Source organism: Pelophylax lessonae (genome assembly GCF_965119305.1).
Source record: "Pelophylax lessonae genome assembly, chromosome: 6".
Taxonomy (NCBI): domain Eukaryota; kingdom Metazoa; phylum Chordata; class Amphibia; order Anura; family Ranidae; genus Pelophylax; species Pelophylax lessonae.
Genome location: NC_138773.1, coordinates 269,678,850 through 269,694,455, shown reverse-complemented (window position 1 = coordinate 269,694,455; position 15,606 = coordinate 269,678,850). Strand labels below are relative to the sequence as shown.

The following is a 15,606-nucleotide window of genomic DNA, read 5'->3' as shown; positions in this document are numbered from 1 at the left end:
TGAATTTCGAAATCAATGGCGGAATCATCGGATCACAAATCACACGAAATTTCTGATTTTCGAAAGAAAATTTGTACAGAATGCGACCCATGTATGGCCTGCATAAGGATAACTTTGTGAAGGTACTGTTACCTTCTCTTCCCAGGAGCAGGTGTTTGGTAGAAAGGTTCTCCAGGCAGAGGTCTCTCCCTAGACTGTTAAGTTCTGACTCATTGTCTCATGGGCTGTCCTGGAAGACGACTTGAGAAATGCTGAGTTATGCCTCATACACACGCATCGATTATCAGCCGATTTTCGGCTTGTTAGTATGATGCTTTCGACAACCGACTCAGACTTTTCAGCCGAATAAAATCTGGTGTGCAGGCTATAAAATTTTTGTTGGCCGTCAACACAACGGCCGATTTTCCGTCAGTCAGTACAGATTTCGGCAGACAAAAATCTGATGAGCAAGACTGGGCATGCTCAGAGAAGAAAAAACACACGGAAAGTAAACCAGCACATGACATCACTTCTGAAGTAGATTTTTGTTGGCCGAGAAAATTCGTGTGCAGTCTAGGCACATTCCAACCAACAAAACACAACTCTGGATAAAAGTCGGACGATAATCGTTGCGTGTGTACGAGGCATTAGACTTACTGATAACTTCTTTTCTGAGAGTCTTCATGGACAGCCCATGAGACCTAGGGTTTTTGCCAAAGGTAGCCACTTCCTTTCATAGATCACAGGATATTGAGAGGCATTTTAGTTTTTTGGATGTCATACCTCGCATACCTAGAGGTTACCAAAACCCTTAGGAAATCTGAGGCCTTATTTGGTCTTTTTTCTGGGACACGCAAGGGTAATGGAGCCACTAAAGCCAGGTGGATAAAGCAGACATTTGCTGAAGCCTATAGAGTTAGGAATGTTTACTCCACCATTTGTCAATGCACATTCAACAAGAGCCTTGTCCACGTCCTGGGCTGAAAGTTGAGCCTCACTGGAACAAATATGTAAGATGGCCGCCTGGTCTACTTTTACGACCTTTGTTAAACATTATCGACTGGACCTCCTCTTCTCAGGAGCAGGTGTTTGATCTAAAGGTTCTCCATTGTTTCATAGTTACATAGTTGCATAGTAGGTGAGGTTGAATAAAGACAATAGTACATCCAGTTCAACCTGTGTGGGTGTGTGTGGCTGTAATCATCTCACATAGCCCTTAATGTTCTGATCCTTGAGATGTAAGTCTAAGAGTCTTTTGAAAGCCACCATACTACCCACAGAAACCACCTCTTGTGGTAGAGAATTCCACAATCTTGTAGCCCTAACAGTAAAGAACCCCCCTCGTTGCCTGAGGTTAAAACGCTTCTCCTCTAATCGCATTGTATGTCCTCTTGTCCTCATGCAATCCCTTCAAATGAACAGCTTTTTTTCTAAGCTGAGATCCCCATTGAGATATTTATAAATTGCGATCATGTCCCCCCTCAGGCGTCTCTTCTCCAGGGAGAATAAATCGAGCGATTGCAGCCGCCCTTCATAGTTAAGGTCCTCCAATCCCCTAATCAGTTTAGTTGCCCTTCTCTGGACTCTCTCCAGCTCCAACACATCCCTCCTGAGGACTGGCGACCAGAACTGGACAGAATACTCATGGGTTAGACTTAACGGTAACTCCTTTTCTGAGAGTTTTCCAGGACAGCCAGATTCCCAACTAGCGATGTCTTGTATTATGCATATGTTTTGCAGGAAAGTTCTACGGTTCTTGAAAAATAAAGAAGGGGGGAGGACTAGAGGACCGCCTTTTATCTGGTGGGGTTAACGTGTTTTCTATCCTGGTGAGAGCCCTAGGTCTCATGTCCTGGAAGACTACTTGAGGAATGCTGATTATGCATTTCTGACCCATAAAAGCATGCAGCCAGTCTGAACTCCTAATCTGCATGCTTTCACTGGTTCATAAACACTCAAGCTATGAGAGGAGACTGGCAGCTGGGCATCTGGTATTTTCAGGAGTGGTTGGCATTGGCAGCTGATATAGCTCTTCAATTGCAGATTTCCTGCAACTCAGTAGATTATACCAGCTCTGCTCCTTATGGAGTGTATGACCATTCATTGCACATCTTGTCACACGTTTCCTCCTTCCCACTTCCATATTATTAGAACACAAGGTGCAGAGCTCCCAGTATAATGTTTGTTCCTTGTGACTACTGCACCGGACTGTTTACAATGTGTTTTTATTCAGAATACTTTATTAGAAATTAATACAGAAGTGGACAGACTGTAGACTAATATCACACTACCCCTAGGCCCCATTCACATCTGTGCTACACTGGGGCTTCCTGTTTTTTCATGTGTTTTTCGAGCAACACCGTTCAATTAAAGTGGCTGCCCTCTGCTCTAAAGCCCCGTACACACGTACCGATTGTCGGCCGTAAATATTCGGTCGACGACCGATCGGCCGATTGTAGGCTTGTTAGTATGATGCTTCCGACAGCGCATTTTCGGCCGAACAGAATCTGTCGTGCAGGCATTAAAATTTTTGTTGGCCGTCACCAGAACGGCCGATTGTTCGCCAGTCAGTACAGATTTCGGCCGACAGACAGCAGATTTGCAAGACTGGGCATGCTCAGAAAAGAAAAAAGACAAGGAAAGTTAACCATCACATGACATCACTTCTGCAGTCGGCTGTTGTTGGCCGACAAAATTCGTGTGCAGTCTTTTGCAGTTTTCAACAGACACGACAGCCCTGGACAAAAGACGGCCGATCGTTCGGCCGACGATCGATACGTGTGTACGAGGCTTAAGACACCAAAGATCTCTGGCACCCTTTTTGGGCCTGCCTTTGGTGCTTTTTTTGGTCTTTTTTCAGGTGTTGTGTTGGGATATTTCCTCAGTGTGTTTGGGATGCCATTAACAATAAATGGCACCCAACCGCACATTTTGCCACTGCTTTAGTGAGTCTGCACGCAATCCTGAGTCGCACAGATGTAAAAGGGGGGGGCTGAATAACCTAACTCAGCCTGCTGGGTTCTCTTATTGTACCGAACACAAATTACAATAGAAGAAATGAGACTTCCCACTTCCTATAAGCTTCTACATATTTATCATTTTTTATGATACGAGAGCACTACATAAAGGCTTATTCCCACTCTGTGCGGTGACCGGCATTCTTCTGCATATCATAAAAGCCAGTCAGCATAAGGTCACATAGAAAACAATTGCTTTTCTAGGTGTTCTGTTCACACTACAATGCTAAAACAATGAAGAGAGATAACACCGCTCAGGCTAGTCAAAGTCCACGATTCAAGGTGGGTGCTGAACCTCGGCTCGCCACCAGTAGTATGAAAGAAGAAAATGGTCCAACACCACCACGGAATCCAAGAAAAGTTCCTATATTCACATAAGTGGTACAAGGTACAGCAGGGTAGGACAGAAGACGCGTTTCACACGACTACTACATGCTTGTTCGCTACAAAAACAATGAACAAGCACATAGCAGTCAAGTGAAACGCGTCTACTGTCCTACCCTTCTGTACCTTGTACCACTTATGTAAAACGCGTCTACTGTCCTACCCTGCTATACCTTGTACCACTTATGTAAACGCGTCTACTGTCCTACCCTTCTGTACCTTGTACCACTTATGTGAATAAAGGAATTTTTCTTAATTGGATTCCATGGTGGTGTGTGACCATTTTCTTCTTTTACACACTACAGTGCTGCTTTGAGGCGGGTTGAAGAAAAATGCGCACACGCTGTGTTTTTCCTACAGGGCATCAGAGCTCACCTGCAGTCGCCATCTGTTTTGACGCCACATCTCCGCTGCACTGCATAGGAATTAATGAAATGTCGCTTTGACATTTGAGTAACGCTAAAGTAGTGGGTGTGTGTCATCATTGGGGCATAAAATGGATAACCATCCCACATGCTAAAGCGGACTGCTTTAGCATGTAACCAGTATGATGAGGTTCTTAAAGACTAATCTTAAATATTACCGCTCTATTAAAGCAGATCCCCCCCCCCCCCCAGCATCCTTTTAAAGCCACCAACACATAAGTAAACATGTCCAGATATTTACACTTTATCTGAAAAAGTTCCTTTTTTCATATCTTGCCACAATCGTAATAATAAATAACCTGTGGCTCTACCCCGCTCCTGCGCCACCACTTAGAAACATTATCAGTGACCGGTGTCTTCCTTCCCGTCTCTGCCCACACATCTTGGATCATGTCACATAGCACATGCGCAAAATGAGGCACGTGACATCATGCATAACACACTTACCTTTTAACTACTTTACATAATCGTCTGTGTTCCCTGATTACGAATATTAGCTTTGGTCTTTGCTTAAAAAAAAATGCTGCCTTTACCGCATTTCAGAGCGGCTCCCGGCGATCTCATGACCGGCAGGATCTCTCCTCTCCCCGTCTGACAGATGAAGGGGGTAAGGCTGAGATTCCCTTGCTGATGTCAGGCAGGAGGAGGAGAGGAGAGAGAGCTGACCGGTCACCTGATCCCTGGGAGCCGCTCTGAAATACAGTAAAGCTGGCACAAATACCAAGACAGGGCCATTAGTAATCAGAGAAGAGAGGATTATAAAGGACAATAAAAGTTTTTAAACCAGCAGAAGGGGGAGGGGGCGGGCTCTGACACAGGAGCAGAGGGGGGGGGGGGGGGGGGAGGACAGAGAGCTGCAGACGACGGAGGTACGTACACTGACCACGGTGTCAGGGCTCAGCAGCCATGATATAGCGTGGTCAGTGTACAGGGAGGGGGGGGGGTGAAACTGGCAGGATCAGCCAGGTTTTTTAGGTGATAGAATGGGCCAAATTACACGGCACAGGATTTTTTTTTTCTTTTTAGGGTAACAAACGCTAACTTCACCTCCACCCTGGGAAAGAGACCTTCCTGGAAGACACTGGTGACGTCGTCCCGGAGAGCATCCAAGAGATTCTGCTATAACAGGGCCAAAGTCTGCCCATACATTATATAATTTTCTTGTACAATCTTCCTTTCGATTTAGCAAAACCATATAATAGGAGGTCAAACCATTTGTGTTCAATTAGTTCCATTTTTATGTAATCAGGCAGGACCTTGCACTACATAGTTAAAGGGAAATCTAAAAGGAAAATTGCATACCACTTGCCTTACTGGACCCTTTCACCCCCTTCTTGCCCAGGCTAATTTTCAGCACTCTGAATGACAATTGTGCAGTCATGTTTATCAAAAGTTGCAAAACGTTTTGTTTTTTTTATATAGAAAGAGCTTTCTTTTTGTGGTATTTAATCACCACTGGGTTTTTTAATTTTTTAACAAACGAAAAATGACTGAAAAGTTTGGGAAAAAAAACAAACTTTCTTCATTTCTGTTATAAAATTTTGCAAATAAGTAATTTTTCTTCTTCACTGATGTGCGCTGATAAAGCGGCACTTCTAATCAGTGCCCTGATTGTCAGTGTAAATGTGTGCTGTCACAGGGGAGACAGCTTTCCTTTCCTCACAGGGACAGCGCTGTGGAATAGAAAAGCCGATTTGGCATTTGTTTACATGAGATCAGCTGTGATTGGACACAGCTGATCACATGGTAGAAAGCCACTGTGATTGGCACTTTACCTCGATCTGTGATCAAACACCCAGGGGGCGCGCAAGGTTATGGGAGGAAATCAATAGTCTTTATGCTACATCTTTCTCAGTGTGTCTATTGAACAAAACATGCACAGTGTTGTGTTTAAAAAAAAAAAGTCCCTGACCTTTTCCCAGAATGCAACTGCTGAAAAACGCATAGATGTGAACATGTCCCATACGAAACCGCGTTAAATGGACTGTAGGGTGTTTCTGCAAAGCGCAAAATACACTAAAAAAAAAAAAAAAAACCCACAAGTGTGAACGAGGCCTTAAATGCAAGTAGCTTTTTTTTTTTTTTTTTCTCTTTTTTTTAAAGCAGCTTTTCTCCTTCAGGGAAGTTGAGAAAATTCTTAGTGTAACATAAGGCCTGGGCAGGACCAGGAAGTGGGAACATATGTATTCAGTCCCGGCCTAGGCAGGACCAGGAAGTGGGAACATATGTATTAAGTCCTGGCCTAGGCAGGACCAGGAAGTGGGAACATATGTATTAAGTCTCTGCCTAGGAAGGACCAGGAAGTGGGAACATATGTATTAAGTCTCTGCCTAGGCAGGACCAGGAAGTGGGAACATATGTATTAAGTCCTGGCCTAGGAAGGACCAGGAAGTGGGAACATATGTATTAAGTCCTGGCCTAGGCAGGACCAGGAAGTGGGAACATATGTATTAAGTCCGGGCCTAGGCAGGACCAGGAAGTGGGAACATATGTATTAAGTCCTGGCCTAGGCAGGACCAGGAAGTGGGAACATATGTATTCAGTCCCGGCCTGGGCAGGACCAGGAAGTGGGAACATATGTATTAAGTCTCTGCCTAGGCAGGACCAGAAAGTGGGAACATATATATTAAGTCTCGGCATAGGCAGGACCAGGAAGTGGGAACATATGTATTAAGTCCCGGCCTAGGCAGGACCAGGAAGTGGGAACATATGTATTCAGTCCCGGCCTGGGCAGGACCAGGAAGTGGGAACATATGTATTAAGTCCCGGCCTAGGAAAGACCAGGAAGTGGGAACATATGTATTAAGTCCCGGCCTAGGCAGGACCAGGAAGTGGGAACATATGTATTAAGTCCCGGCCTAGGCAGGACCAGGAAGTGGGAACATATGTATTAAGTCCCAGCCTAGGCAGGACCAGGAAGTGGGAACATATGTATTAAGTCCCGGCCTAGGCAGGACCAGGAAGTGGGAACATATGTATTAAGTCCCGGCCTAGGCAGGACCAGGAAGTGGGAACATATGTATTAAGTCCCGGCCTAGGCAGGACCAGGAAGTGGGAACATATGTATTAAGTCCTGGCCTAGGCAGGACCAGGAAGTGGGAACATATGTATTAAGTCCCGGCCTAGGCAGGACCAGGAAGTGGGAACATATGTATTAAGTCCTGGCCTAGGCAGGACCAGGAAGTGGGAACATATGTATTAAGTCCTGGCCTAGGCAGGACCAGGAAGTGGGAACATATGTATTAAGTCCCGGCCTAGGCAGGACCAGGAAGTGGGAACATATGTATTAAGTCCCGGCCTAGGCAGGACCAGGAAGTGGGAACATATGTATTAAGTCCCGGCCTAGGCAGGACCAGGAAGTGGGAACATATGTATTAAGTCCCGGCCTAGGCAGGACCAGGAAGTGGGAACATATGTATTAAGTCCTGGCCTAGGCAGGACCAGGAAGTGGGAACGTATGTATTAAGTCCTGGCCTAGGCAGGACCAGGAAGTGGGAACATATGTATTAAGTCCCGGCCTAGGCAGGACCAGGAAGTGGGAACATATGTATTAAGTCCTGGCCTAGGCAGGACCAGGAAGTGGGAACATATGTATTAAGTCCCGGCCTAGGCAGGACCAGGAAGTGGGAACATATGTATTAAGTCCCGGCCTAGGCAGGACCAGGAAGTGGGAACATATGTATTAAGTCCCGGTTCACACTATAGTGATGACAGTCATCACATGTGATTCGAAGCGCACTGCTCTGAAAATCACACGCGATGTCTGTGCAATGCAAATTCAGCCATGCAGATTGTATGGCTGAATTTGCATCGGATTCGGACAAAACTCCCACAGGACCCATTTTTGGGTCCACAGCAGAATCAGTTCACACCAATGCGATCCCATTCATGTCCGAACTAACAGTTCGCACTTTGATATGCGAACTGACCTGGGGGTGTCATTAACTTTGTATTGACACCCCCAGCGATTTCCATATGGCAGTGTGAACTGCCTGTGATTTGAATGTGATACGGGAACCCGCAGTGGATTCACAGGGTTCCCGCATCGCATATATATATATATATATATATATATATATGAACCGGAACTAATAGCAAGTTAAAACAAAACGGTTTAGTAACAGAAATTACTGTTGAGTGCTGATTGAAGTTTTGTGAAGGAGAAGAAAGACAATTTTAAAAGTAGAACTAAAGGCAAAACTCTTTTCAGTTTGGATAATGTAGGGGAGAGTTAGAACCTCTGTCAGGTTATCAGAACAAGTGTCCCCACTGGAAAATTTCTGTTTTCTATTACTGTTCTGATGACGATGCAAAATGTCGGATTCTCTTTCACTTTCACTCTCTGTGATATCAGTAAATAGGACACAGAGAGGGTGAATCTCCCTAACAGGACAAACAGCGATCTAAAGACTGATAGGGTTTTACTGCTACAGAGTGGCTGCTGTGCGCAGAATCACACGGAATCATGTATACATAAGCGATTCTGCACTTCCAGGTGGGGGAGGGGGGGCACGCGCTGGCCAATGGATGTCCGGTGGCACCTGCTGATCGGCGAGGAGACAGACTGGACAGAGCAATACAGAGCTTGGTCCTCTCAGCGGGGATGTTCTGGATTTTCTTTAGAAATAAAATCAAATTGCATCCCTTAGTGAAAGCAGCACATAGTATACCAAAACACCGGTTAGGCACACATTTAACCCTTTGATCGCCCTAGATGTTTAACCTCTTCTTAGCCAGTGTCCTCAGTACAGTGACAGTGCATTTTTTTTAGCAGTGATCACTGTATTAGTGTCACTGGTTACCACAGTGTCAAAAGTGTCAGATTTTCTGCCGCAATATTGCAGTCCCGCTATAAGTCGCTGATCGCCACCATTACTAGTAAAAAAAAAAAAAACTTCCACTATATATCCCATAGTTTGTAGATGCTATAATGTTTGCACAAATCAATATACGCTTATTGGGATTTTTTATCAAAAATATGTAGCAGAATACATATTGATCTAAATTTATGAAGAAATGGGATTTTTTTTTTTGGATATTTATTATAGTAGTAATATTGTTTTTTTTTTTTTTCAAACATGTCGGTCTTTTTGTTTATAGCGCAAAAAAATAAAAAACCCAGGAGGTGATCATGTACCACCAATAGAAAGCTCTATTTATGGGAACAGAAATTGCATAAAAAATTTGCCAGTTAAATGAACGCAGTGCCGTATAGCAAGTGGTCTGGTCAAGAAGGGGGGGGGGGTAAATCTTCCAGAGTTCAAGTGGTTAAACTGGAAAACGGTTTTGCCTTTAGTTATACTTTAACAATCATCTGCCTCGCCCTGCTGGGTTTCATGAGATGTAAATAATAACAGATGTAGACTACATGTAAACCCTGAATACCATTAGGGTTTTATAAGCACTGTGTATGAAACCATTTCTTCTGGTTTTCCCCTTTTCTTCCATCCTTTTTTGGCTGCAACACCACAGTGGCTTGTCATTACTCAGGAGATTTGTGGAAATAGCCACGTGATGAAGTGATACCACAGGAGCGCAACTACGAGACATGGAAAGAACTTTGTCACCCTATAACAGGAAGTGCAAGAATAAGGACCTTCATGGCAGAATCACCAGGAAATATATCAAATAGAACTATAGAAATATAGAAATCCCCCCCATTTTGGATAGCGTAAGGGAGTATTTTATTTTTTTTTTCTTTGCTGGGGACAACCGAAAAACCTTAGGATTTTGTTTCACTTTCACTCTTGAAAAAAAAGCAAAACAGGACAAATAGAAAGGATGAATCGCTCTATGCCCCCGTTCACATTGGTCCGATTTGACATGCGAACTGACATCTTACATTGCATGTCAAATCACAGCCAATTGCACCGTCCAAAATCGGTGCGACGCCGACTTTGCAGCACCGAATCGATTGACAAAAGTAATTTCTGTACTACTTTTGGTGACTTTCAATAGACATCACTGCAGGAAACCACACAGATGTCTGTGAAATCGCCCCCAAAGTCGATCTAAAAAGCCAGCTTAAAATAATCCAAGTTTAGCTGAACCCACACAATTTCAAAACGGCCTCAGTGTGACCCGATTCTAAAGCCCAGGGCTTGACAAATTTGCTTTGAACCTAGGAGCCAGCAAAAAAAGTTAGGAGCCATTTTTTTTTAACTAACAAATCTTATGGGTAGAACAGGTCACACGTTCCCAAAGGTGAACTTCTCCTTTAACCCTTTCACAGTTTTTTTTGCACTGTTTTTGCGTGTGTTTTTTTTTGCACACACTTAAAAAATCATTTTAGGTCTGAAGATTACATAAAACCCCTAAACATTATATAGTTTCTGAAAGCAGACACCTTAGAGAATAAAATAGTGGTAGTTCCAATTTTTCTTATGTCACACAATATTACCACAAAGTGTCTAGGAAGCAAAACATTTCAGTAAAAAAAAAAAAAAAAAACACAACACCAAAAGTTAAATTTTAGGAGGCACAAAAAACGCTAATAAAATTACTTATTTTTTTGGAAAAATATAAAAGCTGAGGTTGCACCCAACCCAACATGTCAAACCCTAAACATGTCAGCACCCTAAACATGTCAGCACCCTAAGCATGTCAGCACCCTAAGCATGTCAGCACCCTAAACATGTCAGCACCCTAAACATGTCAGCACCCTAAACATGTCAGCACCCTAAACATGTCAGCACCCTAAACATGTCAGCACCCTAAACATGTCAGCACCCTAAACATGTCAGCACCCTAAATTTTCCATAGGCAACGATTTAAAAGCCCCCTATTAGTGGTCAGTTTAGCATTACGAAGGAGGTCTGGCGCTAGAATTATCACTCCCATTCCGGCGTGTGCGGCCATATGTAGCATGTGTATTGCAATTGACATTTTCAGGCGTAGGTGCCCCACTGCATGCAATTAGCTTTGTATGTGTGTATATGTTGGGGTGGCCTCAATTTTTTTTTTTTTGGGGGGTGGGGTGAATTTAAAGCGGTTATATCCTCAAAAAAACAAAAAAAAAAAACAAACAAACCCTGCAGGACAAAGGCATAATGAGCTAGTATGCATCGCATACTAGCTCATTATGAAATACTTACCTTAGAACGAGCCCCGACACGGTCGCCCAGACTCTGCTGAGGCAGTTGACATCTTCTCTCGGTGTCTCTCCTGGGTTCAGCGGCTCCAGCACTGTAAGTGGCCAGAGCCGCGATGACGTCACTCCCGTGCATGCGCGCGGGAGTTCACTTTCTAGCACAAAAAGTCCCCAATGTGGTGATTTCTTTTGGTGACAGGTTCTCTTTAATGTCTCCCCTGTGCTCCACTGAATGTAATGCACATCGCACTGCATTACATTCTTTTCTGGCCTTGATGGCTGGGAAAAGGATCAACGGGGGACCCGAAAATGACACCACACGCCCCCCCCCCCAATCTGGCGGCTCGGCTCCTGCTATGCCGATCCCGGGCCTGCAGGTGGGAAAGCAGAGCCAGGATAGATAGTCGGGAAGTGGGCGTGGTGTGGGAGACATTCGGGAGGCAGCCCAGGTGCCAGGTCCAAAGTTCTGGTTGCAATGGCCACCTGGTGCCTGGGGTTTATTGATCCATACTAAAGCCTATTACGCACGATCCGAACGAATAATACCGCTTTTGAAGGGACATTCCAATAATCCGATTGTTAGTACACTTTCAAGAGCCGATCACGACAGTTCATCCAAAATTATCCAAAGCGCCAAAACAAGAACATTTTTCTTTTAAACAGTACAGTTTTGTCAGAAAATACAATACATCACTTTGGAATTAATGTTCTGTCTTACGAGAATTATCATACAATTACTAACCTTCATTTTCAATAAAAATAGCATAAAAAAAAAAAAAAAAGGACAATCATTCGTCTGATAATCTCATCATGTGTATGACGCTTCACTGGAACAGATGTTCTAATCCCTCTCCACTCTAATCAAAACAAAAACAATAAAAATGTCTATTTATAATTCAACCCCCTCCCACCCCAGCTCAACACCCCGTTAACAGGGTCTTAAAGAGGGGGTGGGGCGGACTTTCTAAACACATGATCACTGTGACTGGCTGTCATAGCTGTCACGTGATCAGAACCAGAGACTGGGCGTGGTCTGTGACAGCTCGGTCGGTGTGTTGGGACCCCTCTCAGTGAGCGCTCTCAAAGCATGGATGCCCATGTCTGCTAGGTTAAGGCCAACCCTCCTTGCCGCTACAAAACAGCCAAAGGTTAATGCAAGCATAGAGATGAAAAAATACTGAAAATGACTTCTGAAATCACATTAGCACTGACCTTTAACCCCCCCCCCCCTTCTGTCATACCCCTCCTACCCCCTCTTCCCTAACAATCTGTTTTTCTACGCTCCCCCCTCCCCCCAAGGTGAGACTGCCATATTTGTTGCCTGCAGCCTGGGATACCCCATCACAAATCCCAGAAGGCCATGGGGTACTCTACTGCCCGTTCTTCATTCGGGGTTCTGCAGACACGAGACACAGTATACCCCAGATCTGTGCCATGCATTGCCATAGTGGGGGTGGAACAGAGATCAGCACCAAAACAACCAATGAAGCGCTAGAGCCGGGATTCACTGCATCCCGCCCCCCACCATGGCTACACATTACAGTGATCCCGCCCCCCACCATGGCTACACATTACAGTGATCCCGCCCCCCACCATGGCTACACATTACAGTGATCCCGCCCCCCACCATGGCTACACATTACAGTGATCCCGCCCTCACCATGGCTACACATTACAGTGATCCCGCCCTCACCATGGCTACACATTACAGTGATCCCGCCCTCACCATGGCTACACATTACAGTGATCCCGCCCTCACCATAGTTACACATTACAGTGATCCCGCCCTCACCATGGCTATACATTACAGTGATCCCGCCCCCCACCATGGCTACACATTACAGTGATCCCGCCCTCACCATGGCTATACATTACAGTGATCCCGCCCCCCACCATGGCTACACATTACAGTGATCCCGCCCCCCACCATGGCTACAGATTACAGTGATCCCGCCCTCACAATGGCTACACATTACAGTGATCCCGCCCTCACAATGGCTACACGTTACAGTGATCCTGCCCTCACCATGGTTACACATTACAGTGATCCCGCCCTCACCATGGCTACACATTACAGTGATCCCGCCCTCACCATGGCTACACATTACTGTGATCCCGCCCTCAACATGGCTACACATTACAGAGATCCCGCCCTCAACATGGCTACACATTACAGAGATCCCGCCCTCACCATGGCTACACATTACAGTGATCCCGCCCTCACCATGGCTACACATTACAGTGATCCCGTCCTCACCATGGCTACACATTACAGTGATCCCGCCCTCACCATGGCTACACATTACAGTGATCCCGTCCTCACCATGGCTACACATTACAGTGATCCCGCCCTCAACATGGCTACACATTACAGAGATCCCGCCCTCACCATGGCTACACATTACTGTGATCCCGCCCTCAACATGGCTACACATTACAGAGATCCCGCCCTCAACATGGCTACACATTACAGAGATCCCGCCCTCACCATGGCTACACATTACAGAGATCCCGCCCTCACCATGGCTACACATTACAGTGATCCCGCCCTCACCATGGCTACACATTACAGTGATCCCGTCCTCACCATGGCTACACATTACAGTGATCCCGCCCTCACCATGGCTACACATTACAGTGATCCCGCCCTCACCATGGCTACACATTACAGTGATCCCGCCCTCAACATGGCTACACATTACAGAGATCCCGCCCTCACCATGGCTACACATTACTGTGATCCCGCCCTCAACATGGCTACACATTACAGAGATCCCGCCCTCAACATGGCTACACATTACAGAGATCCCGCCCTCACCATGGCTACACATTACAGAGATCCCGCCCTCACCATGGCTACACATTACAGTGATCCCGCCCTCACCATGGCTACACATTACAGAGATCCCGCCCTCACCATGGCTACACATTACAGTGATCCCGCCCTCACCATGGCTACACATTACAGTGATCCCGCCCTCACCATGGCTACACATTACAGTGATCCCGCCCCCCACCATGGCTACACATTACAGTGATCCCGCCCCCCACCATGGCTACAGATTACATTGATCCCGCCCTCACAATGGCTACACATTACAGTGATCCCGCCCTCACAATGGCTACACGTTACAGTGATCCTGCCCTCACCATGGTTACACATTACAGTGATCCCGCCCTCACCATGGCTACACATTACAGTGATCCCGCCCTCACCATGGCTACACATTACTGTGATCCCGCCCTCAACATGGCTACACATTACAGAGATCCCGCCCTCAACATGGCTACACATTACAGAGATCCCGCCCTCACCATGGCTACACATTACTGTGATCCCGCCCTCAACATGGCTACACATTACAGTGATCCCGTCCTCACCATGGCTACACATTACAGTGATCCCGCCCTCAACATGGCTACACATTACAGAGATCCCGCCCTCACCATGGCTACACATTACTGTGATCCCGCCCTCACCATGGCTACACATTACAGTGATCCCGCCCTCACCATGGCTACACATTACAGTGATCCCGCCCTCACCATGGCTACACATTACAGAGATCCCGCCCTCACCATGGCTACACATTCCAGTGATCCCGCCCTCACCATGGCTACACATTACAGAGATCCCGCCCTCACCATGGCTACACATTACAGTGATACAGAGCAGCTGCAGCACAGGACAGAAATTCACCTCCCTAAAGATTATGCCCCATGAGACTGAGGTTATAGGGAAGAGAGGGAAGCTCTGATGTCATAGTTAGTAAAAGGATGGCAGGGGGAACACAAATGTCAAAATGGAAGGGGGGTGGTGGAGCTCCGATATCATGGGGAAAGGGGGTGGGGGAAATTGCTGACGTCACAAGGAAAGTGGGTGGGGAGGCTCTGGTGGCACCAGGAAAGGGGGTGGTGGTGTCATGAGGGGCACTTTGATGTCACACGGCAGGAGGGCTCTGATGTCATAGGAAAAGGGCATCTATGATGTCACAGGGCAAAAGGGCTCTGACACCATGGGGCAAAGGGGTGGGGGGGGTAACTATGATGGCATGGGGGTTGATGCCACAGGGCAAAGGGGGGGGGCTATGGTTTCAAAGAGCAAGGGGGCTCTAATATCAGGGGGTGGGGGAACTATGATGTCACTGGGCAAGGCGCTCTGACACCATGGGGCAAAGGGGAACTATGATGTCATGGGGGGTGATGCCACAGGGCAAAGGAGGGGGCTATGGTGTCAAAGAGCAAGGAGGCTCTGATGTCAGCGGGTGGGGGATCTATGATGTCACTGGGCAAGGGGCTCTGACATCATGGGAAAAGGGGGCTCTGACATCACAGGGCAAGGGGGCTATCACAGGGCAAGGGGGCTCTGATGCCACGGTGAAAGATGGGGTGGGGGGGCTATGATGTCATGGGGAAAGAGGGCTCTGATGCCACAGGGAAAGGGGCTCTGATACCATGGGGCAAGTGGCTGGGGGAAGCTATGATGTCATGGGGAAAGAGGGCTCTGATGCCACAGGAAAGGCACTGGGGGGAACTATGTGGTCACTAGAGAAGGGGGTGGGGGGAACTATGATGTCTCGGGGAAAGAGGGCTCTGACGCCACGGGGAAAGGCACTGGGGGGAACTATGTGGTCACTGGGGAAGGGGGGGGGGCTATGATGTCACAGGGCAAGGGGGTGGAGAGCTCTGATATGATAACTCTCCCCAATGA

General features: G+C 46.5%; 1 protein-coding gene across 1 annotated transcript in view; it reads right to left on the bottom strand.

Moving 5' to 3' along the window:
• Positions 1-15,606, bottom strand: part of LY75 (lymphocyte antigen 75) — a 237,303-nt gene that overhangs the window by 221,235 nt on the left and 462 nt on the right. The window lies entirely within an intron of this gene.